Consider the following 17,479-nt stretch of genomic DNA (forward strand, 5'->3'; position numbering starts at 1 on the left):
CGTTGCTGTGTGTCTGGAATCGCATGTCGGCCAGGCCAGAGCAGGCATTGATAGCAGTTTCCTTCCTTAAAAGACATTAACGAACTACTTGGGTTTTCCTGACAATCGATTCATGATCACCATTCGTGTCGTAATTCAAGATGTAAACTCAAACTCCACCATCTACCCTGGAAGGTTGCAAACCCAAGTACTGAGAACTTTATCTGTTCATTCGATTAACCATCGTGCGTTAATATGAGCGTTCCTATGATGCCGATTCGAATCCTGCACAATGAAACTACCTTATGCCAGTATGACATGTCCCAATTTTGATCAAATGTTATCCATGACATCAGAGTTAAAAAGAGTGCAAAGGTTTGCTTTTTAATCAGCAACTTCTGCTGCATGGACATTGCAACCTGGCGCAGCCATTGGTCCACAAACCTTGAAATCCTCATCATCAAAAGCCGACCCTTCTATCGACAATTTGAATTTATCGCTGTTTTACTAACTGCTGTGTACATACCGCCACAAGCAAACGTTGAGGAAGCTCAGGATGTGCTGGACTCCACTACGGACAGCCTGGAGATGGAATACCCCGTGGTCCTGTTTATTGTAACTAGCGATATAAATCAAGCCAATGAAGGGAAGGTGTTGCCCAAGGGCCACCAAAACATTATCTGCCTCACTGGAGACCGAACATTGTAGACCAATGCTACACCACTGTGAGGATGGCTACCGCTCCATTCCCCCACATTCATTTTGGGAACTCCGACCACAGTGCCTCTTTTCTTCACCCAGCGTGCAGTCAAAAGCTCAAGGAAGAGACCCTCTCGCGGATGCAGGTCAAGTGCTGTTTTGAGCACACAGAGTTTCAACTCCAGCACTGTTTTAAATCGGCTTACTGAGCCATGTTCAAACAATCCGCAGACACATTTGACGAGTACACAACAGTCATTATGAGCAAGTGTGTGGAGAACTGAATACCAAGGAAATCATTCTGGGTGTTCCCCAACAAGAAACCCTGCATGACCCTGGACATACTGAACTTGCTAAAAACCTAGTGTGTGGCCTTCAGATCAGGGGAGACACTCAAAGATAAGGAATCCAAAAATCATCTTCACAGAGCGTTTAGGACAGACAAGGACCAATACTGATCCAAACTAGAAAATCAGACAGACAACCAGCGAATATGGTTAGGGTTGGATGACATCACAGGTGCTAAAAAGAGACAGTGCATGATAGCAGACGATGGCATACGCATTTTATGCTAGTTTGAGCAGAAGTTCGGCGGAGAAGTAACACCTCTTCTGACAAGTCACAACGAACCTGTCGAAACAGTCACTACATCATTAGTCCGATCAGTTTTCCTTTGCGTGAATCCAAGGAAAGCAATGGGATCAGACGGAGCACCAGGCTGTGCACTCAGAGATGCACGGATGAACAGGAAGAGGTCTTCTTGGTGATCTTCAAACTGTACATGCAGCAGACCATTGTATCTGCCTGTTCCAAGAGGGCCAATATCATTTCTGTGCCTGAGAAGGCTCATGCAGCCTGTGTCACCGACGACTGCCCAGTTGCCGGAACTTCGGTGGTCATGAAGTGCTTTTAACTGCTGGTCATGGCATTAATCAACCCCCGCCTCCACACTACTCCTGACGGACTCCAATTTGCTCCTCGGACCAACAGATCCATATCAGATACCATATCACTTGCCCTTCACTCCTCCCACGAACATCTTGACATCACTTACAGCAACGTAAGAATCCTACTCAGTGATCACAGTTCAGCCTTCAACACAATTATCCCCTCGAGACTGATTGCTAAACTTAGTGATATCGGACTAAGTCCCACTCTCTGCAATTGGATCCTCAGTTTCCTGACTGACAGGCCACAATCAGTGAGACTGGGGACAATATTTCATCCTCACTAACACTCAACACTGGAGCATCCCCACGCCCCGCATCAACTGCATGGTCCGTTCTCAGATCCTACTGTACTCAATGAATATCCATGACTGTGTCGCCAAATACCAGACTAATGTGATTTACAAGTTCGCGGATGAAACCAACATCGTCGGACGAACCTCAGAGGGCGACGAAACAGGCCACAGAAGGGAGGTGGAAGACCTGGAAAAATGGTGCACTGAGAACAACCTAGCTCTCAATGTTGGCAAAACCAAGAAAATCATGAATAACTTTTGGCAGGATGGTACAAATGCTCCCCCACACATTAACAGTGCAGAGGATGAACGATTTGAGAGTGTCATTCTCCTGGGTGTTTCATTAACAGCAAGTTTTCTTGGACTGTTCATGTGGACACACGAGTTTCAAAGGCCGATTGGCATCTCAACTTCCTCAGGCAGCTGAGTAAATTGGCATGACGGCGAATACTCTTGCCAACTTTTATAGATGCGCCATCGACTGCATTCTGTTTGGATGTATCATTAACTAGTGTGGCGACTGTACCATTCAAAATTGGAGATGGTCACAGAAAGTGGTGAACTCAGCCCAGACAATCACAAAAGTCAACTCCCATCGATAGAATCGATTTACCAGGCCTGCTGCCAAGGGAAGGCCACCAACATTCTCAAATAAACATCCAACACTGGCAATGTTTTTCTAAAACCTCGACGTCGGAGAGAAGGTGCAGAAGGCAAAAAATACAAGCACCAGCCGATTTCGTAACAGTGTCTATCCGACTGTTGTTAGAAAACTGAAAGAACTCACAAACTCTTAACATTTGTCTGCACCTGTGTTTTTGTTTTTGCCGCTGATAAATTATTCTTAACCTATCTATGATACTTAACTCTGTGATCTCCCTCTGTTGCTCGCTAGACACAGCTTTTCACTGTGCCTCGGAATACGTGACGATGAATTCAATCCAATTCAATTCTGGAAGATGGATGTCTTTTCACCTTGGTAAAATTCCTCTCGTGCTCAGGAGTATATTTTGTTTGAGAGGTGTTTGGCAATTGCCTAAGTATTTGCCACTGTACTTCAACTGCCCTGCCCTTCAAATCATATTGCCCAGTGCATTCCAGTACCAACTTCTCCCTCAGGCCAGTATAAATATTATTCCCCAACACCAAAACTCCCGTAAGACACCGTGACTTCACTCTTTCAATCTGAATATTCATCTCCGGCATGTTGTGATCATCCGTTCCAAAAGGATACTTAAATACATGGCCATTAATCAGTCCTTCAACATTATATCGCACTGAATCTGAAGTAGGCAGTTTTCTGGTTGAAACATGACATGTTGATCGAAGAAACAATCACTTTTACCCTTAATGAATCGTTCTCCGAGGCTAATCTTATAAGGTATTAAACCACTTAATACGCATCTTCAGACCTCCCATAATCACTTACGTGCTTCTCGCACAAGTCCTCTTATGCCCTGCATTATATTGTTCTCTTCTTTTGGTGGTGGGGTGGGAGTGGAATTCATTCCTTTTCATGGGTTTCTTCCTTTCCCTTGTATTTCCAACCAGAGTGATGCATCATTCTTCTCCCACCTGCCAATAACATTTTAGTTTTCAGGTTTTATATAATTCTTAACCAGTAGGTCGACACGGTTGCTCAGTGGTTCGCACTGCGGCGTCACAGCTCCAGGCGCCCGGGTGAGATTCAAGCCTTGGTAGACTGTCTGTGTCGCACATTCTACACATGTCTCCTTGGATTTCCCCGGGTGCTCCAGGTTATGCTGTAATCCAAAGATGCACATGTTTATTGTATTGACCATGCTGAATTGCCAGTAGTTTTCATGGATGTGTAGGTCAGGTGCATTAGCCAGGTGTAAATGCAGATTTATATCAAGGTCATCGAACATTACAGTGCAGTACAAAGTCTTCAGTGCTCAATGTTGCGCCGTCCAGTCGAACCAAACTGAAACCTATCTATCCTACATTCTTAGATTTTCAACCATATATTTATCCCATGACCATTCAAATGCCTTTAAATTTGGCGATTCTACTTCTATTGAAGAGAAGGCATTTCACGCCTGTACTCCCCTCTGAATGTAAAAACTATCTCTGACACCTGTCCAATATCTACCACCCTTCAATTTAAGGCTATGTCCCATGGTGTTAGCTCTCACCATCTAAGGAAAAGGCTCTCACTGTCCACCCTATCTAACCCTCCGTTTATCTTACATGTCACAATTATGATAACTCTCAACCGTACTCTTTCTCAACTGAAACAACATCAAATTCCTCAGCCTTCCACATGAGATCTTACTTCCGTTCCCGGCAACATCCTCGTAAAACGCCTCTGAACCCTTTCCAAAGCTTTCACGTCCTTCATATAATGTGTTGACCCAAACTACGCAATACCCCAAGTGCTGCTGCACCAGAGTTTTCTACATTTGCGTCATGACCTCGTGATTCCGAAATGCAATCCTTCTCCCAGAAAAAGCTGACACACGGCATGCGTTCTTACCAACCTTATCAACATGGGTGGCAACTTTCAGGGATCTTTGTATGTTGACACCAAGCTCCCACTGCGCGTCGACACTGCCAAGAATCTTACCATTAGTCCAGTACCCTTTATTCCTGTTGGTACTTCCAAAGTGAATCACATTGAACTGTATTTGCCGCATCTCAGTACAGTTCTGGAATTTATCGACGTCCTTGTGTAATCTGATACTCTTCGGAATTGTCCACAGCTCTACCGACCTTGGTGTTGTCCGCAAATCGCCTAACTCATCTTTCTACGCCCTCATCCAGATCATTTATAAGAATGACGAACAGCAGTAGCCCTAAAACTGATCCCTGCGGGTGACCACTATTAACTCAACTCCAGGATGAACATTTTCCATCAAACACCACCCTCTGTTTTCTTTCAGCTCAACAATTTCTGAATCAAACTGCAAAACCGCCCTCAATCCCATGCCTCCAGATTTTGTGCAAATCTCTACTTTGGGGAATATTTTTAAACGCCTTACAGAAATGCATATACGTCACATCAAACGCTTTCCCCTCATCCACCTGTTTGGTTCCATTCTCAAACAACGAACGACGTAGAATTCACAAAACCGTGTTGAATATCCCTAATGAAGTTATTCCTCTCTAAATGATTATAATTCCCATCAGTTATCACCTTTTCCAACACGTTACACACAATCAAAGTTAAGCTGACTGGTGCATAATTATTAGGATTGTCTCCACTCCCCTTCTTGAACAACAGGAAAAGTTTTGCCTTCCTCCAGTCTTCTGGCACTCTTCCTGCAGACAATGAATGCAAAAAGTTCAAAGTCAAAGACTCTGAAATCTAGTATGGGAATAGGTCTGGTTGGGTTACAATTCGGACGGTCAGGGTCGAGTTGTTGGACCGAAGGGCCTGTTTCAACACTGTAGAGGCTCTGTACTATGTTTCTATGAGAAGTTGCACCTCCGGCTCCTTCTTGTCTATCCTTTCAGAATACTGAGTAACTTTGGACTTTAACACCCCAGCCTTGACCTACAGGCAATCTCCGTCACGTCATACGTATTTGTCACTATTTGTGATATCAACCTATCAATTGTATTTCAAGCACTGCTTGCAATTTTCCACAAAGCTATTCAATAACTTCAATTGATTTGCTTTCTCTTTTAATATTATCGTCTGCTCTCTGCTTTCCACACTTTCTATTCTTATGTATTAATCCCTCATAATACTAAGCCTCATCTCTGTCATTTGCGTCAAACTACAACTGACATTTGAACTGTTATAGTTTCTTCCCTCACCGCCATCATTGGTCTGGCTGTGCCTGATTATGCTAGTCACATCGACCTGTTGCTCATTTTCTGAACGGGTGCTTTGGTTCCCAACATCCTGCATTATTAGTTTAAATCCACACGTGTTGCACTATCGAACCCTTCCACTAGTATATTGGTGTCCCTTTTCTTATAGATCCCAACTGCCCTGGAAGAGATCTTAATGCTGCAAACATATGAAGCGCTCCTCCCGCAACAATCATTTGGTCACATTTTGAGTGGTACTACCTTTCAACCCTGCCGCACCTCAACATGGCACATGGAGTAATCTTGAAATTTAAATCATGAAGATACTGTTTTTGAGTTCCGCTCCATGACCTCTCTTTGCAGGAACTTGTTTCTCTACCTGCCTGTGTCATTGGTTCTACTGTGCACCACAGTTTCTGACTGTTCACGCGCACCCTTGGTATCTCCTGATCATAGTCAAAAACATCCTTGACTTTGGTACCAGTGATTCCTTTTCTGCAACAATGTACCTATTACCACGCTTACTGAGCATTTCCAGTAATTTCTCATTTTGTCACCAACTATGATTGTGTTTTGATGAAAGTAAACCGGTGCCACCCGGGATTGAAAATAAATCTGAATTTGAAGTCCTCCTAAACATCTAGATGTTTGGTTGTTCAACAATGTCAAATAATTTGTTTTTCAGTGCATGAACATCACTTTGTGTTCATTAGTTGAGATTACAGTAAGTAGGATCTATAGGAATATCAGGAATAAAAGAATGATGAACAAAAGGTGAGGGACAATCAAGGATAGTAGTTTGAAGTTGTGCGTGGAGTCCGAAGAGAGAGGGAAAGCGCTAAATGAGTATTTTTCAACAATATAAACAGTTAAAAAAGACGATGTTGTCGAGGTGAATACTGTGATACAGGTTGCACGACAAGACAGGATTGATGTTCATAAGGAGGAACAAATCTGGAAAGTATCAAAATAAATAGGTCCCCTGGTCCGGATGAGATTTATTCTAGGACTCGCTGGGAACCCAGGGAGCAGACTAGCAGAGACTTTGGCTTTGATCTTTATGTCGTCATTTTCTGCAAGAATAGTGCCAGAAGACTGGAGGATAACAAATGTTGTCCCCTTCTTCAAGAAGGGGATTAGAGACAACCGTGTTAAATGTAGACAAGTGAGCCTTACTTGTTTTTGTGGGTATTGTGTTCAAAATGTTTATAAGAGATTGGATTGCTCATCATCTCGAGAGATATTAGGTCTTCTGGGGAAGTCAACATGGTTTTCCGAAGGTAGGCTGCACCTTACAAAACTTGTTGAATGCTTTGAGAAGATGACCATACAGGTGGATGAGGAGATACTAGTTGATGTGGGTCATTTGGATTTCAGTAAGGCGATCGAAAAGGTTCACCATTCTATACTATTGCACAAAAAAAAGAGGCATGGTACTGAGTATGAGATGTCAGTTTAGATCAGAAATTAGCTCGCTGAAAGAAGAAAGAGGGCGTTGGTTAATGGGAAATGTTCAGCCTGGTATTCATGTTCTCGTGGTGTACCTTAAGGATCTGTTTTGGGACAGCTTCTGTTCGTCATTTTAATAAATATCCGACATGAGGGCATAGAGGGATGTTTTAGTCAATTTGTCGATGAGTTGTCGGTGGAGTTGTCGATAGCGCCGAAGAAATTTGGTGGTCACAGAGGGACAGACATAAACTGCAGTGCTGGGCTGAGAGTTAAAAATGGGTTGAATGAGGAAAAGTGTGAGATGATTCACTTTGGAAGGAGCAACAGAATAAGGTTTACTCGGCTCATGGTAAGATTCTTGGTAGTAAGAATGAGCAGAGAGATCGCGGTTTTCACTCACTTAGATCCCTGAAACTTGCCACCCAGATGGATCTGATTGTGAAGAATGCATACAATGGGTTACATTTCTTTGGTAGAGTGATTGAGCTGCGGAAACATGAGGTCATGTTGCAGTTGTCCAAAACAATGGTGCAGCCACACTTGGAGTCTCGTGTACAGTTCTGGTCACTGAATTAAAGGAAAGGTGAGGAGGCTTTGGAAAGGATTCAGAGGAGATTTAGGAGTATGTTGCTTGGTATGGAAGGAAGATCTTATGAGGAAATGCAGAAGAATGTGAGGCTGTTTTCGTTAGAGAGAAGGTTGAGAGATGTCTTCATTGAGACATAAAAGATAATCAGAAGGTTAGATAGGGTGGACAGTGACAGTCCTTTTCCTCGAATGGCGATGGCTCTTACGAAGGGACACAGCTTTAAATTGAGGATTGATAGATATAGGACAGATGTCAGAGATAGTTTCTTTACTCAGAGTCGTAAGGTAGGGGAACTCACTGTCTGAAAAAGTACTCGACTCACCAAATTTAAGGGCGTTTAGATGGATATTGGATAAACATTTGAATTAAAAAGGAATAGTGTAGGATAGACGGGCTTCAGATCCACAGGTCCGCGTGACGTCCAGGGACGAAGGGCCTTGATTTTTTTTTCTGTTGAGTTCACTTTTTATCATGTTTAAGTTGTTGCTAAACAGCTGGAGCTTGAATATTATATGGTGAACTTCCATTAATTAATTATTTTTTAAACCAATGAACCGTTCATTAAATTTTTCAATCGTTTCCTCACTGTGACTTTATCAGAAATCAACCACTTTGAAAATATTAGAGCGACAATGTATTACTTTTAATACTGATATTGAATATGCAATTGTCATCACCACATCAGTGAGACAACGTGTTCATTTTTTCGATTAAAAAAAATGTACGTTCTTTACTTTTGTATAGACATCGTTCCATAGATTGGATAACAATGTCATTATTTTGAGAGATAATGCAAATAATGTTCTGTTGTATACATGTACTCATATCTTCGTATTGCCCAATACATGAAAATGGCAAATATTTCGTTCGGATCAGTAAACTTTGCGATTATAACCAACATTGAAATCATGCAGTGTGACTGGACCTTACAGTTTCCTGTGACGCTGAGTGATACATTGGCCAGCTTCTAAAACTGTACTGAGATCTTCCAAGCTGGATCCGGGCTATCACTTACACATTACTTCACAACCATCCGCCTTTGGCAGTGGGATACCTAGCCAACAGAGTGTCACTGCTCTCAGTGTTGGTACTATCACTGGTTTAAGTGCAGGTACAAATGCTTTCCAAATTACACAACAATAACTGAACAGCAATCAGGTCCAACAGATTCATCTTCGGTCGGAGCCTCTTGCAGGAGTAGATGCATGATCAAGAGTTATCTGAATGCACCTCACATGCTACTTATATTGAGGACATGAGGTCTGCCTCCCATACTTCATTCATCTACACCCTGGACCAGACCCTTGGTGAATATTTTAACAATTGAATAAACTCCTGTCGCACTTGATATCTCACAGTAAATCCTCGAAACTAGTATCCATTAATGTCACCTTCATATTCGCCAATAGCAACGTATAATTATACATCTGCGTGTATGGTCAGAGATTAAAACATGGGTCATCGAAAGTGCTTTTTCGGGGGCTTAAATGTAAATCGGTCCAGTAGATTGCATCTGAAAAAAAAGCAGCAAACGGTCAGGCAAGAATCACAATAGTAACTAAGACATATGGATTTTGTTGGGCGTCGGTCACAACACATTTTGTGCTGACACTCAGTTGAACCTAACAATGTGCACCATAATTGGAAGCCTTGGCCTAACACCCCTCCCCAGCTTTCTGACCTCACACACACCACTCCTTCACACATTCATCAATCCAAAAGCTGCGTGAATCGTTTCGTGCTTCACCGCAACAGTCCTGTTTCAAATTATCCTGTTCAACCCACTGACTCACGGGTTTTCAATTCAGGGCGATAGATGGTGCTGTCATCCTCAACCAGTAGGGTTCCCAATATCCTGTGGATCATGGAATGGAAAACAGAGAAAAGCACAAACCATTTCATTGTGATAAACTCCATCTGGAGAAAGGCAGGTTTGAATTACCAGGGCGAGAGTGATCATTGCTCACAAAGCGTCAGCATTAGCCAGGACCCTGCACAGATGAGCAGCATCGGTGGGAGCATGTTGACTTACAGTCGCTGAGTCAACAGCATGGAAACAGACTCTTCAATCCAACTCGAGCGTGCTGACAAGGTATCCTAACCTAATCCAAATCCATTTGTCAGCAATTGGCCGATATACCTCCAATATCTTCCGATTCATTTACGCATCCAGATGCCATTTTTCTGTAATAATTTTACCAGCCACCACGACTTACTCTGCCTGCCCATTCCATACACGCACCACGCTCTGTGTTAAAATATTGCATCTTTTGTCCATTTTATATTTTGCCCCTGTCACCCTGAACCTGTTCCCTCTGGTTCTGGACTCCGGAACCCCGTGGAAAATACATTGTCTAATTGCCCTATTGTGCCCCTCATGATTTTACAAAGCTCTGTAATGCCAACGCTCAGCCTTCGACACTCCAGGTAAAACAGCCCTAGCCAATGTACCCTCTCCCTGTAGCTCAAATATTCTAAATCTGTCAACATCTTGTAAAATCTTTCTGAACTCTTTTAAGTTTCTCAACATCCTTTCCATTGGAAGGAAACAAGAACTGCACGCAATATTCCAAAATTGGCCTAACCAAAGTACTTTACAGCCGAAATATGACCTGCTAACTCTGACCAATAAAGGAAACCATAGCAAATGGAGTCTTCACTGTCCTATCTAGCTGCGACTCGAATTTCAAGCAGCTTGGAACCTGCAATCCAAAGTCTCCTTGTTCAGCAACACTCCCTACCTCGAAGCATATAAGTCTTGTTCTGATTGCTTTTCCAAAATGCAGCACCTCACATTTATCTAAATTATTCTCCATCTGCCATTACTCAGCCCATTGGCCGAACTGATCGAGATCCTGTTGCAATCTCAGGGAAACTTCTTCGCTCTCCACTGCACCTCCAATTTTCCTGTCATCTACAAACTTCCGAGATGTACCTCTTATGATCACATCCAAATCGTTGAAACAAATGATGAAAAGTAGCGGCGCCAGCATCGACCGTTGTGGCACACCACTGGCCTCCTGACCAAAAAACAACACTCCATCATCCTCTGTCTTTTACATCTGAGTTATATCGGTCTCCAAATGGCTAGTTAATCCGTATCCCATGATATCTAACCTTAACAAGCAGTCTCTGCGAGGAATCTTGTTCAACGCCTCACTGTCGTCCACATCGTTCACGTCCACTAATCTGTCATCATCAATACTCTTTGTTACTTCTTCAAAGACAACTCAATCAAGTTCACGGAACATGATCACCCACGTTCAAAGGCATGCTGACTCACCCTAATCTCTCCTTATCTTTCCAAATACATGTAAATCCTGTCCCTTAGGACACTCTTCAACAACTTGCCTATCACAATGTCAGACTCAGTGATGCATTTTTCCCTGGCTTTCCTTACTGCATTTTTAAACATTGACAAAATTTTTGCTAACTTCTAGTCTTCCAGCACCTCACTTGTGACTATCGATTCTACAAATATCTCAGCAATTACTTTCATAGCTTCTCTCAGAGTTCTAGGGTGCCCCCATCTGTTCCCTGGGGATGTATCAATTTTCATATGTTTCAAGACATCCAGGACTTCCTCCCCTGTCATATAGACATTTTCCAAGCTGTCACCATGTACTTGCCAACATTCCATATTTTTCATGTCCTGCTCCACATGAAACACTGATGCAAAATAATCGTTTCGTATTTCCCCGACCTCCTGCGGCTCAATGCCTAGGATGCCTTGTTGACATTTGAGGAGCATTATTCTCTCCCTCGTCACCCGTTTCTCTTTAATGGATTTATGAAAACCCTTTGCATTCTCCTTAACCTTATTTGAAAATGCTATCTCATATCCCATTTTGAACTCCCGATTTCCCAATTAAGTAACTTGCCTTTGTACTATTCTAAGAATTCATTCGATCTCTCCTGTCTAGCCCTCTCACATGCGTCCTTCTTTCACGTAATCAAAACTCAATTCCTCATGTCATCCAGCATCCACTACACCTACCAGCGTTTCTTTTCACCCTAATAAGAATACACTGTCTCCGGTCTCTCTTTTTCTCATTTTTGAAGGCTTCCCAGTTTCTAGTTCTACTTTTAACGGGGAGAATATACCCCAATCAGCCTTCGAATGTTCTTACCTCATACCATCAGAATTAACCATTCTCCAATTTAGGGATTAAAATTTTAGTCTCGGCCTTGCGGAGAGACACAATCAATGCTGCCCATTCGTAAGGGCTGTTCTCTATGAGTACTGAGGGGGTACTTAATAACCAGAAACTCATACCATGCGGCGGTGATTGCTCGTTTTTGAAATGTCGCAAAAAAAAACAAAATGGCGATTGAATAAATATAATCTTTTTCAGCTCCAGAGCTGCATTTTCGGTCATTTCAGGCATCCTGATAACAACCAGTGAATGCCAGGAGAACGCCGAGGTACAGGGTGTCCTGGGTGTAAAATTCTTGTTTGGATGTACTTTACCTTAATGCTGAGAATATTAAGCGTCAGATAAATAAGGTAAGAGAGTGGATTGATATGTGGAATTGAGACATTTTTTACCATTGCAGAAAGTTGGTTGAGGGAGGTCAGGACGAGAAAATCGGTATTCTGGTAAATAGGAACTCAAGGCAGACGGGACAGTGTGTAAACGAGCAGGACTTGTTTCACTATTAATTCAGGAAACAGTTAAAATAGTAAGGTTGGAGGATATCTTAGAGGAGTCTACAAATGTGGCTTTGTGCATGGAGCTTCGGAAGAAGAAGACGAAATACAAAATGCTGGGGATGTATTATTGACTGCCAGTTAAAAGGAAAGACAGGAACAGATGTGTAGCCAATTCGATGAGGTGTGTGAAAAAAAAACAACAATACTCTGGGATTAAAATCCCCACATTTATAGAAGAAATCTAGTGTTATAAATGGCGGGGGGGGGCATATGTTTTGAAATTTATTTTAGAGAGTTTTTTTATACCTATAGCTAGAAGACACAAGAAGGGACGGCGCAGTGCTGGGCCTTCCTTTTGAAAATGAAGCCAGTCGGGTATTACTGGCAAAATGACAAGAGAGCATTTTGGGACCAGTAACTATTACTTTATACACGATAACTTTGTGAAGGAAATGACAAAAAACAAAAGATGATTGGAAAACAAAAGTTTTCTGGATTGGGGAATGAGATTTGGTAAAGAAAAGACAGGAAATGGCGAAGGTCGTCGAGCACAATTACCTTTGGGTAAAGTTCTAGCAGAATAGTGTTTTGACTGAGGGGGGTTGACAGTTCATTCTTAAGATGGATTTTTCAAGCGTATGGGCCCAACATGTTGCATCTAAGATCAAATTTATGAAAACAAACCCGGAGAAGATTGAATGCCTGGAAATATTAAGAACGGAATAAAAACTAAAGGAAAAGCTTAAGATCAGTATAAAGTGAGCAGACGAACGGAGGTCATTCAGGCCCAGAGAAATTGTAGCGCTAAACTTCAGCAAATAAGTAGAACTGCAAAACGTCGGCATGATTAAACATTAAAGGCTAAGATTATGAAGAATCCCAAGATAGTCTATCTGCATATCAACGGGATGATGATAACGCAGGAAAGAATGCGCTTATTAAAATAAACAATGGGAGAGAAGTGAAAAGGTAAGGGACCCCTAGTTTATCTCAGAAATTGATTCGCTTCTTAATCCGAGGAAGGGGCCTTATGTGACAATGATACGAGATTGTTCAGATGAGGCGATGGAGAGTTACGGATGAGCGAGGAAGGGTTTTAAGGGAGAGTTCAGATGAGCAAGGAGAGGGCATGGGAAGTCTTTTACAGGTAGAATAAAGAAGAACCATCAACTTTCTCTTGCCAGGGAACGAATTAATAAAAAAACGAACGCAGGAATAGGGGCAGTCAAAGACAGAAGTGGGAAGTTGTGTATGGAACCTGTGGTGATCAGAGAGTCTAAATGATTATTTCTCTTTGTTTTTCAGTCAGGCAAAGTAGAATTCTGTAGAGGAGGAGAATGAGATACGAGACATTTGACCAGAAATGACCGAGATTAGTAAGGAGGAGGTGTTATCAACTCTGGAAGGACTGAAAATGGACAAGTCGGCTTGGCAGGTTGGGATTAATCCGAGGATTCTCTGGGAAGCTAGCGAGGAGATTTTGGAGCCTTTGGCTTTGATCTTTGAGTTTTTATTGTCTACAGTTTTCGTACCAGAGGACTGGAGGATTGGAAATGTTGTGCCCTTGTTCAAATGGGGCATTGGGGATAACCCAGGTAATTATAGACCAGTGGACCTTATGTTATTTTTAAGAAGGTTTTGCAAAGAATCATGAGAGATAGGATTTATAATCATCTGTCAAGCAGCAATTTGATTGCAGATAGTCAACATGGTTTGTCAACGGTAGGTTATGCCTCATAAACGTCATTGAGTTGTTTGAGAAGGTGTCCAAGCATGCCGACGATGGTAGGGCAGTTGACATAGTGTACATGGACTTCAGTAAGGGTTTTGATAAAGTTCCATATGGTAGGCGTTTGGAGAAACTGCAGAGGCATAGGATTGATGGTGATTTAGCAGTGAGGATTAGAAAGTGACTTTCTTTAGGAAGGAAGCGAATGGTGGTTGATGAAAAAATATTCAACCTGGAGTCCGGTTTTAGTGGTGTTCCACAAGAATCTGTTTTGGGACGACTCTTGTTGGTCATTTATGTAAATGTCTTAGACGTAGGCATCAGTGGATGGATAAATCCATTTGCAGGCGACACTGAAGTCGGAAGAGGAGTAGAGGACAGTGTAGAAGAGTGTTGCAGGTTGTAGAGGGACTTGGATAAAATGCTGAGTCTGGCTGAGAGGTGGCAAATGGAGTTTACTGCAGATAAGCGTGAGGTGGTTCACTTTGGGATGAATAAGAGGACGGCACCGTAATGGGTAAATGGAAAGATTCTTGACAGTGTGGATGTGCAGAGGGATCTTGATTTCCATGTGCATAGATCTCTGAAAAATGCCAAAAAAGGTCGATAGTGCTGTTAAGAATGCATACGGTATGTTATATTGTATTGGTAGAGGGATTGAGTTCCGGAGCCAGAAACCTTTGCTAAAACAAAAAAAAAGCAATTGCAGCCGCACTTGGAATATTGTGTACATTTCTGTTCGCCCCTTTACAGGAAAGATGTGTAAGCATTGGAAAATGTGCAGAGGAGATTTATCATGATGTCACCTGGTCTGGAGGGCAGGTCATATCAGGAAAGGCTGAAAGACTTGGGTCTGTTCTCATCGGAGAAAAAAGGCTAAGAAGTGATTTGAGGGAGATATACAAGATGATCAGAGGATTAGATAGAGTAGACGGTGGAAATGTCTTTTCCAGGATGATGACGTCAGCTTGTATGAGGGGGCATAACTGCAAATTGAGGGGCGATAGATTTATGACAGATTCTTTACTAAGAGAGTGGCATGGGCGTCGAATGCCCAGTCTGCCAATGTAATTAACTCAGCTACATTAAGGCGATTTAAACAATTCTTGAACAAGCTCATGATGATGGGATAGTGTATGAGAATGCACTTAGATAAGTTCACAGGTCGGCGCAACGTCGAGAGCCGAATGACATGTTCTGCACTGTAATTTTCAATGGTCAATGTTCTTTTAGAGACCAAGGTTGCAACCTGTGCATGGAAGTAGCGAATAAGTTAAGCATGTACTTCAACTCCGTCTTCACCCTGGAGAAGCAGCGATTCAGAGAGAGTGATAGTGTGATCCATGAGCATATTAATGCAGATTGTGAGGATCAATTGGAAGTTTTGATGAAATAAACATATCCTCAAATCTGGCTGAGTTGTATTTTAGACTGACATTGAAGATGATGGGAAAAAAGTGCATGTTCTGAAACATTTTTATTTGTTTTGTCTCTGGCTATATGGAAAAGAAAAACATCCAATGTAGGTTTGGGTTTCACACGGAGTTGCCGAAATAAACAGGAAGAATAAAGACCAGCAAATCTTTCATCAGAGGTAAGGACACAATGGGAGAAGATTTTGAAAGCTATTGAGCCTGGATCATGAGTATCTTCGTCATAGAGAGAGATTTTAATCATTCAGCGAGTCAACTGTTACAGGGAACCTACAGGAAATTTGAGTTTAGGATTATCAGAACAAACATAATTGAATTTATATTCAGTGTATTCTCCCTGAAGTGCTGTTGCTCGTACGCCTTATGGTAACAGTCTGTTCTTATCCCTCTGTTCCTGGAAGAACAACCTGTCTCACATTGCAGTGAAAATCAGTTGGGAATGCAGTTCACTGTTTCAAGGAATTTATAAATGCTACACCAATAGACAGAAATGCGTCAGAAGCAGAAATCGAATCAGTATTTTGTCACATTGAATGAAATAATTTATCACTCTTTGAAACACCGGAGAACACAGGCTTGGTTTGTCATGGCCCTATTTGAAATAGTTGTCCTTGGCAGAAGTCCATTAAAACTGTCTTTGCCCTCTATCTATGGAAATAATATATTTCCCAAGATAAAGAATCAAACCTGCACGCAGTCCTCCAGGTGCAATCTGACCAATATCTTTATCCAGATGAAGCAAGACATCACTCTTCATATGGATAAATCATCTGACAATAAAGGTTATATTCCCACTGGATTAACAAATAGCTTGTTAACAAATAACTTGTCTGTTAGACGTCAGCAGGTTATAGACAAGGACACTTTAAATTTTATTTCCATCTGTACTTTCCAATATTTTACGATGTATGAAATATACTGCACATCTATTTCTCCAACAATCTGGATAACTTCTCGTTTCCGCATCATATGCCCTTAACATCGATCATGTCCATGTGGACGACTGTTCAGTCTTCACATATCTTTACCCCCTCCTCACAGCACACATTCACATCCAAGAATGACCGATAAACTTCTTCACTCAGTTTATTTGTCTTTTCGTGAATTATTAATCCATATGAGTACATTCATAATGATAGAATTGTTAGGATAGAGAAGGCCGATGGTGCCATCACATGCTCTTCAACTAGAACCATTACCTCCACCCTCCTGCCTTTCCTTTGTAGCCTACCTGACTCATCATCAACACAATCTACATCTTTTATGTCTTATTTTGAAAAACAGTATAACCGTTGAAGAACAACCTCCTCTAAGTAAATATTTTCAACAGAATCAACAGCATCAAATCACTGAATGAAGTACCTCACCTCGTCATTCAAATTGACCCTCGGTAGCCTTTTGCAGTGAACTTTCAGTTGACAAGTTTCAGATTATCCATTCTTCATCTCACTTGTTACTTGTTTAAATTGGAATTGTTTAGTTCTTTGTTGACACTTTATTATCTAAGATAGAAACACATTTGCTACGGAAAGTTCGTGACAGATTTGCGCTAAAGGCACACAAGGAGTTCAGCATCAAATCAGCCAAAATCTCCTTAAATTGTGGAACAGGCACAAGGGGCTTAACAGCCTTGTCCTGTTCCTGTGGTCTTGTGTTTCATTTTGCAGTTCCACAATAATTATGTAGCTTATTGTAAACTAATTTAAAAAGATAATCATTTAATTTAATGACAGGTACTCACTGATTGGCGATAGAATTAATTTTGTAATAAAGAAAAAGCTAAGAAGACACCTGGAAGCGTTATGCTGTTCATGTATAAGGAAGGGTGTGTTTGCAGTCCAGCTTGTTTGTCATCACATCCACAACATACAAAGCCGACACCATCGATTCCCAATAGAAGCAGCGTGTACCAGCTATAAGA

This window comes from Chiloscyllium punctatum, chromosome 21, assembly GCF_047496795.1.
Source record: "Chiloscyllium punctatum isolate Juve2018m chromosome 21, sChiPun1.3, whole genome shotgun sequence".
NCBI classification, from domain to species: Eukaryota; Metazoa; Chordata; class Chondrichthyes; order Orectolobiformes; family Hemiscylliidae; genus Chiloscyllium; species Chiloscyllium punctatum.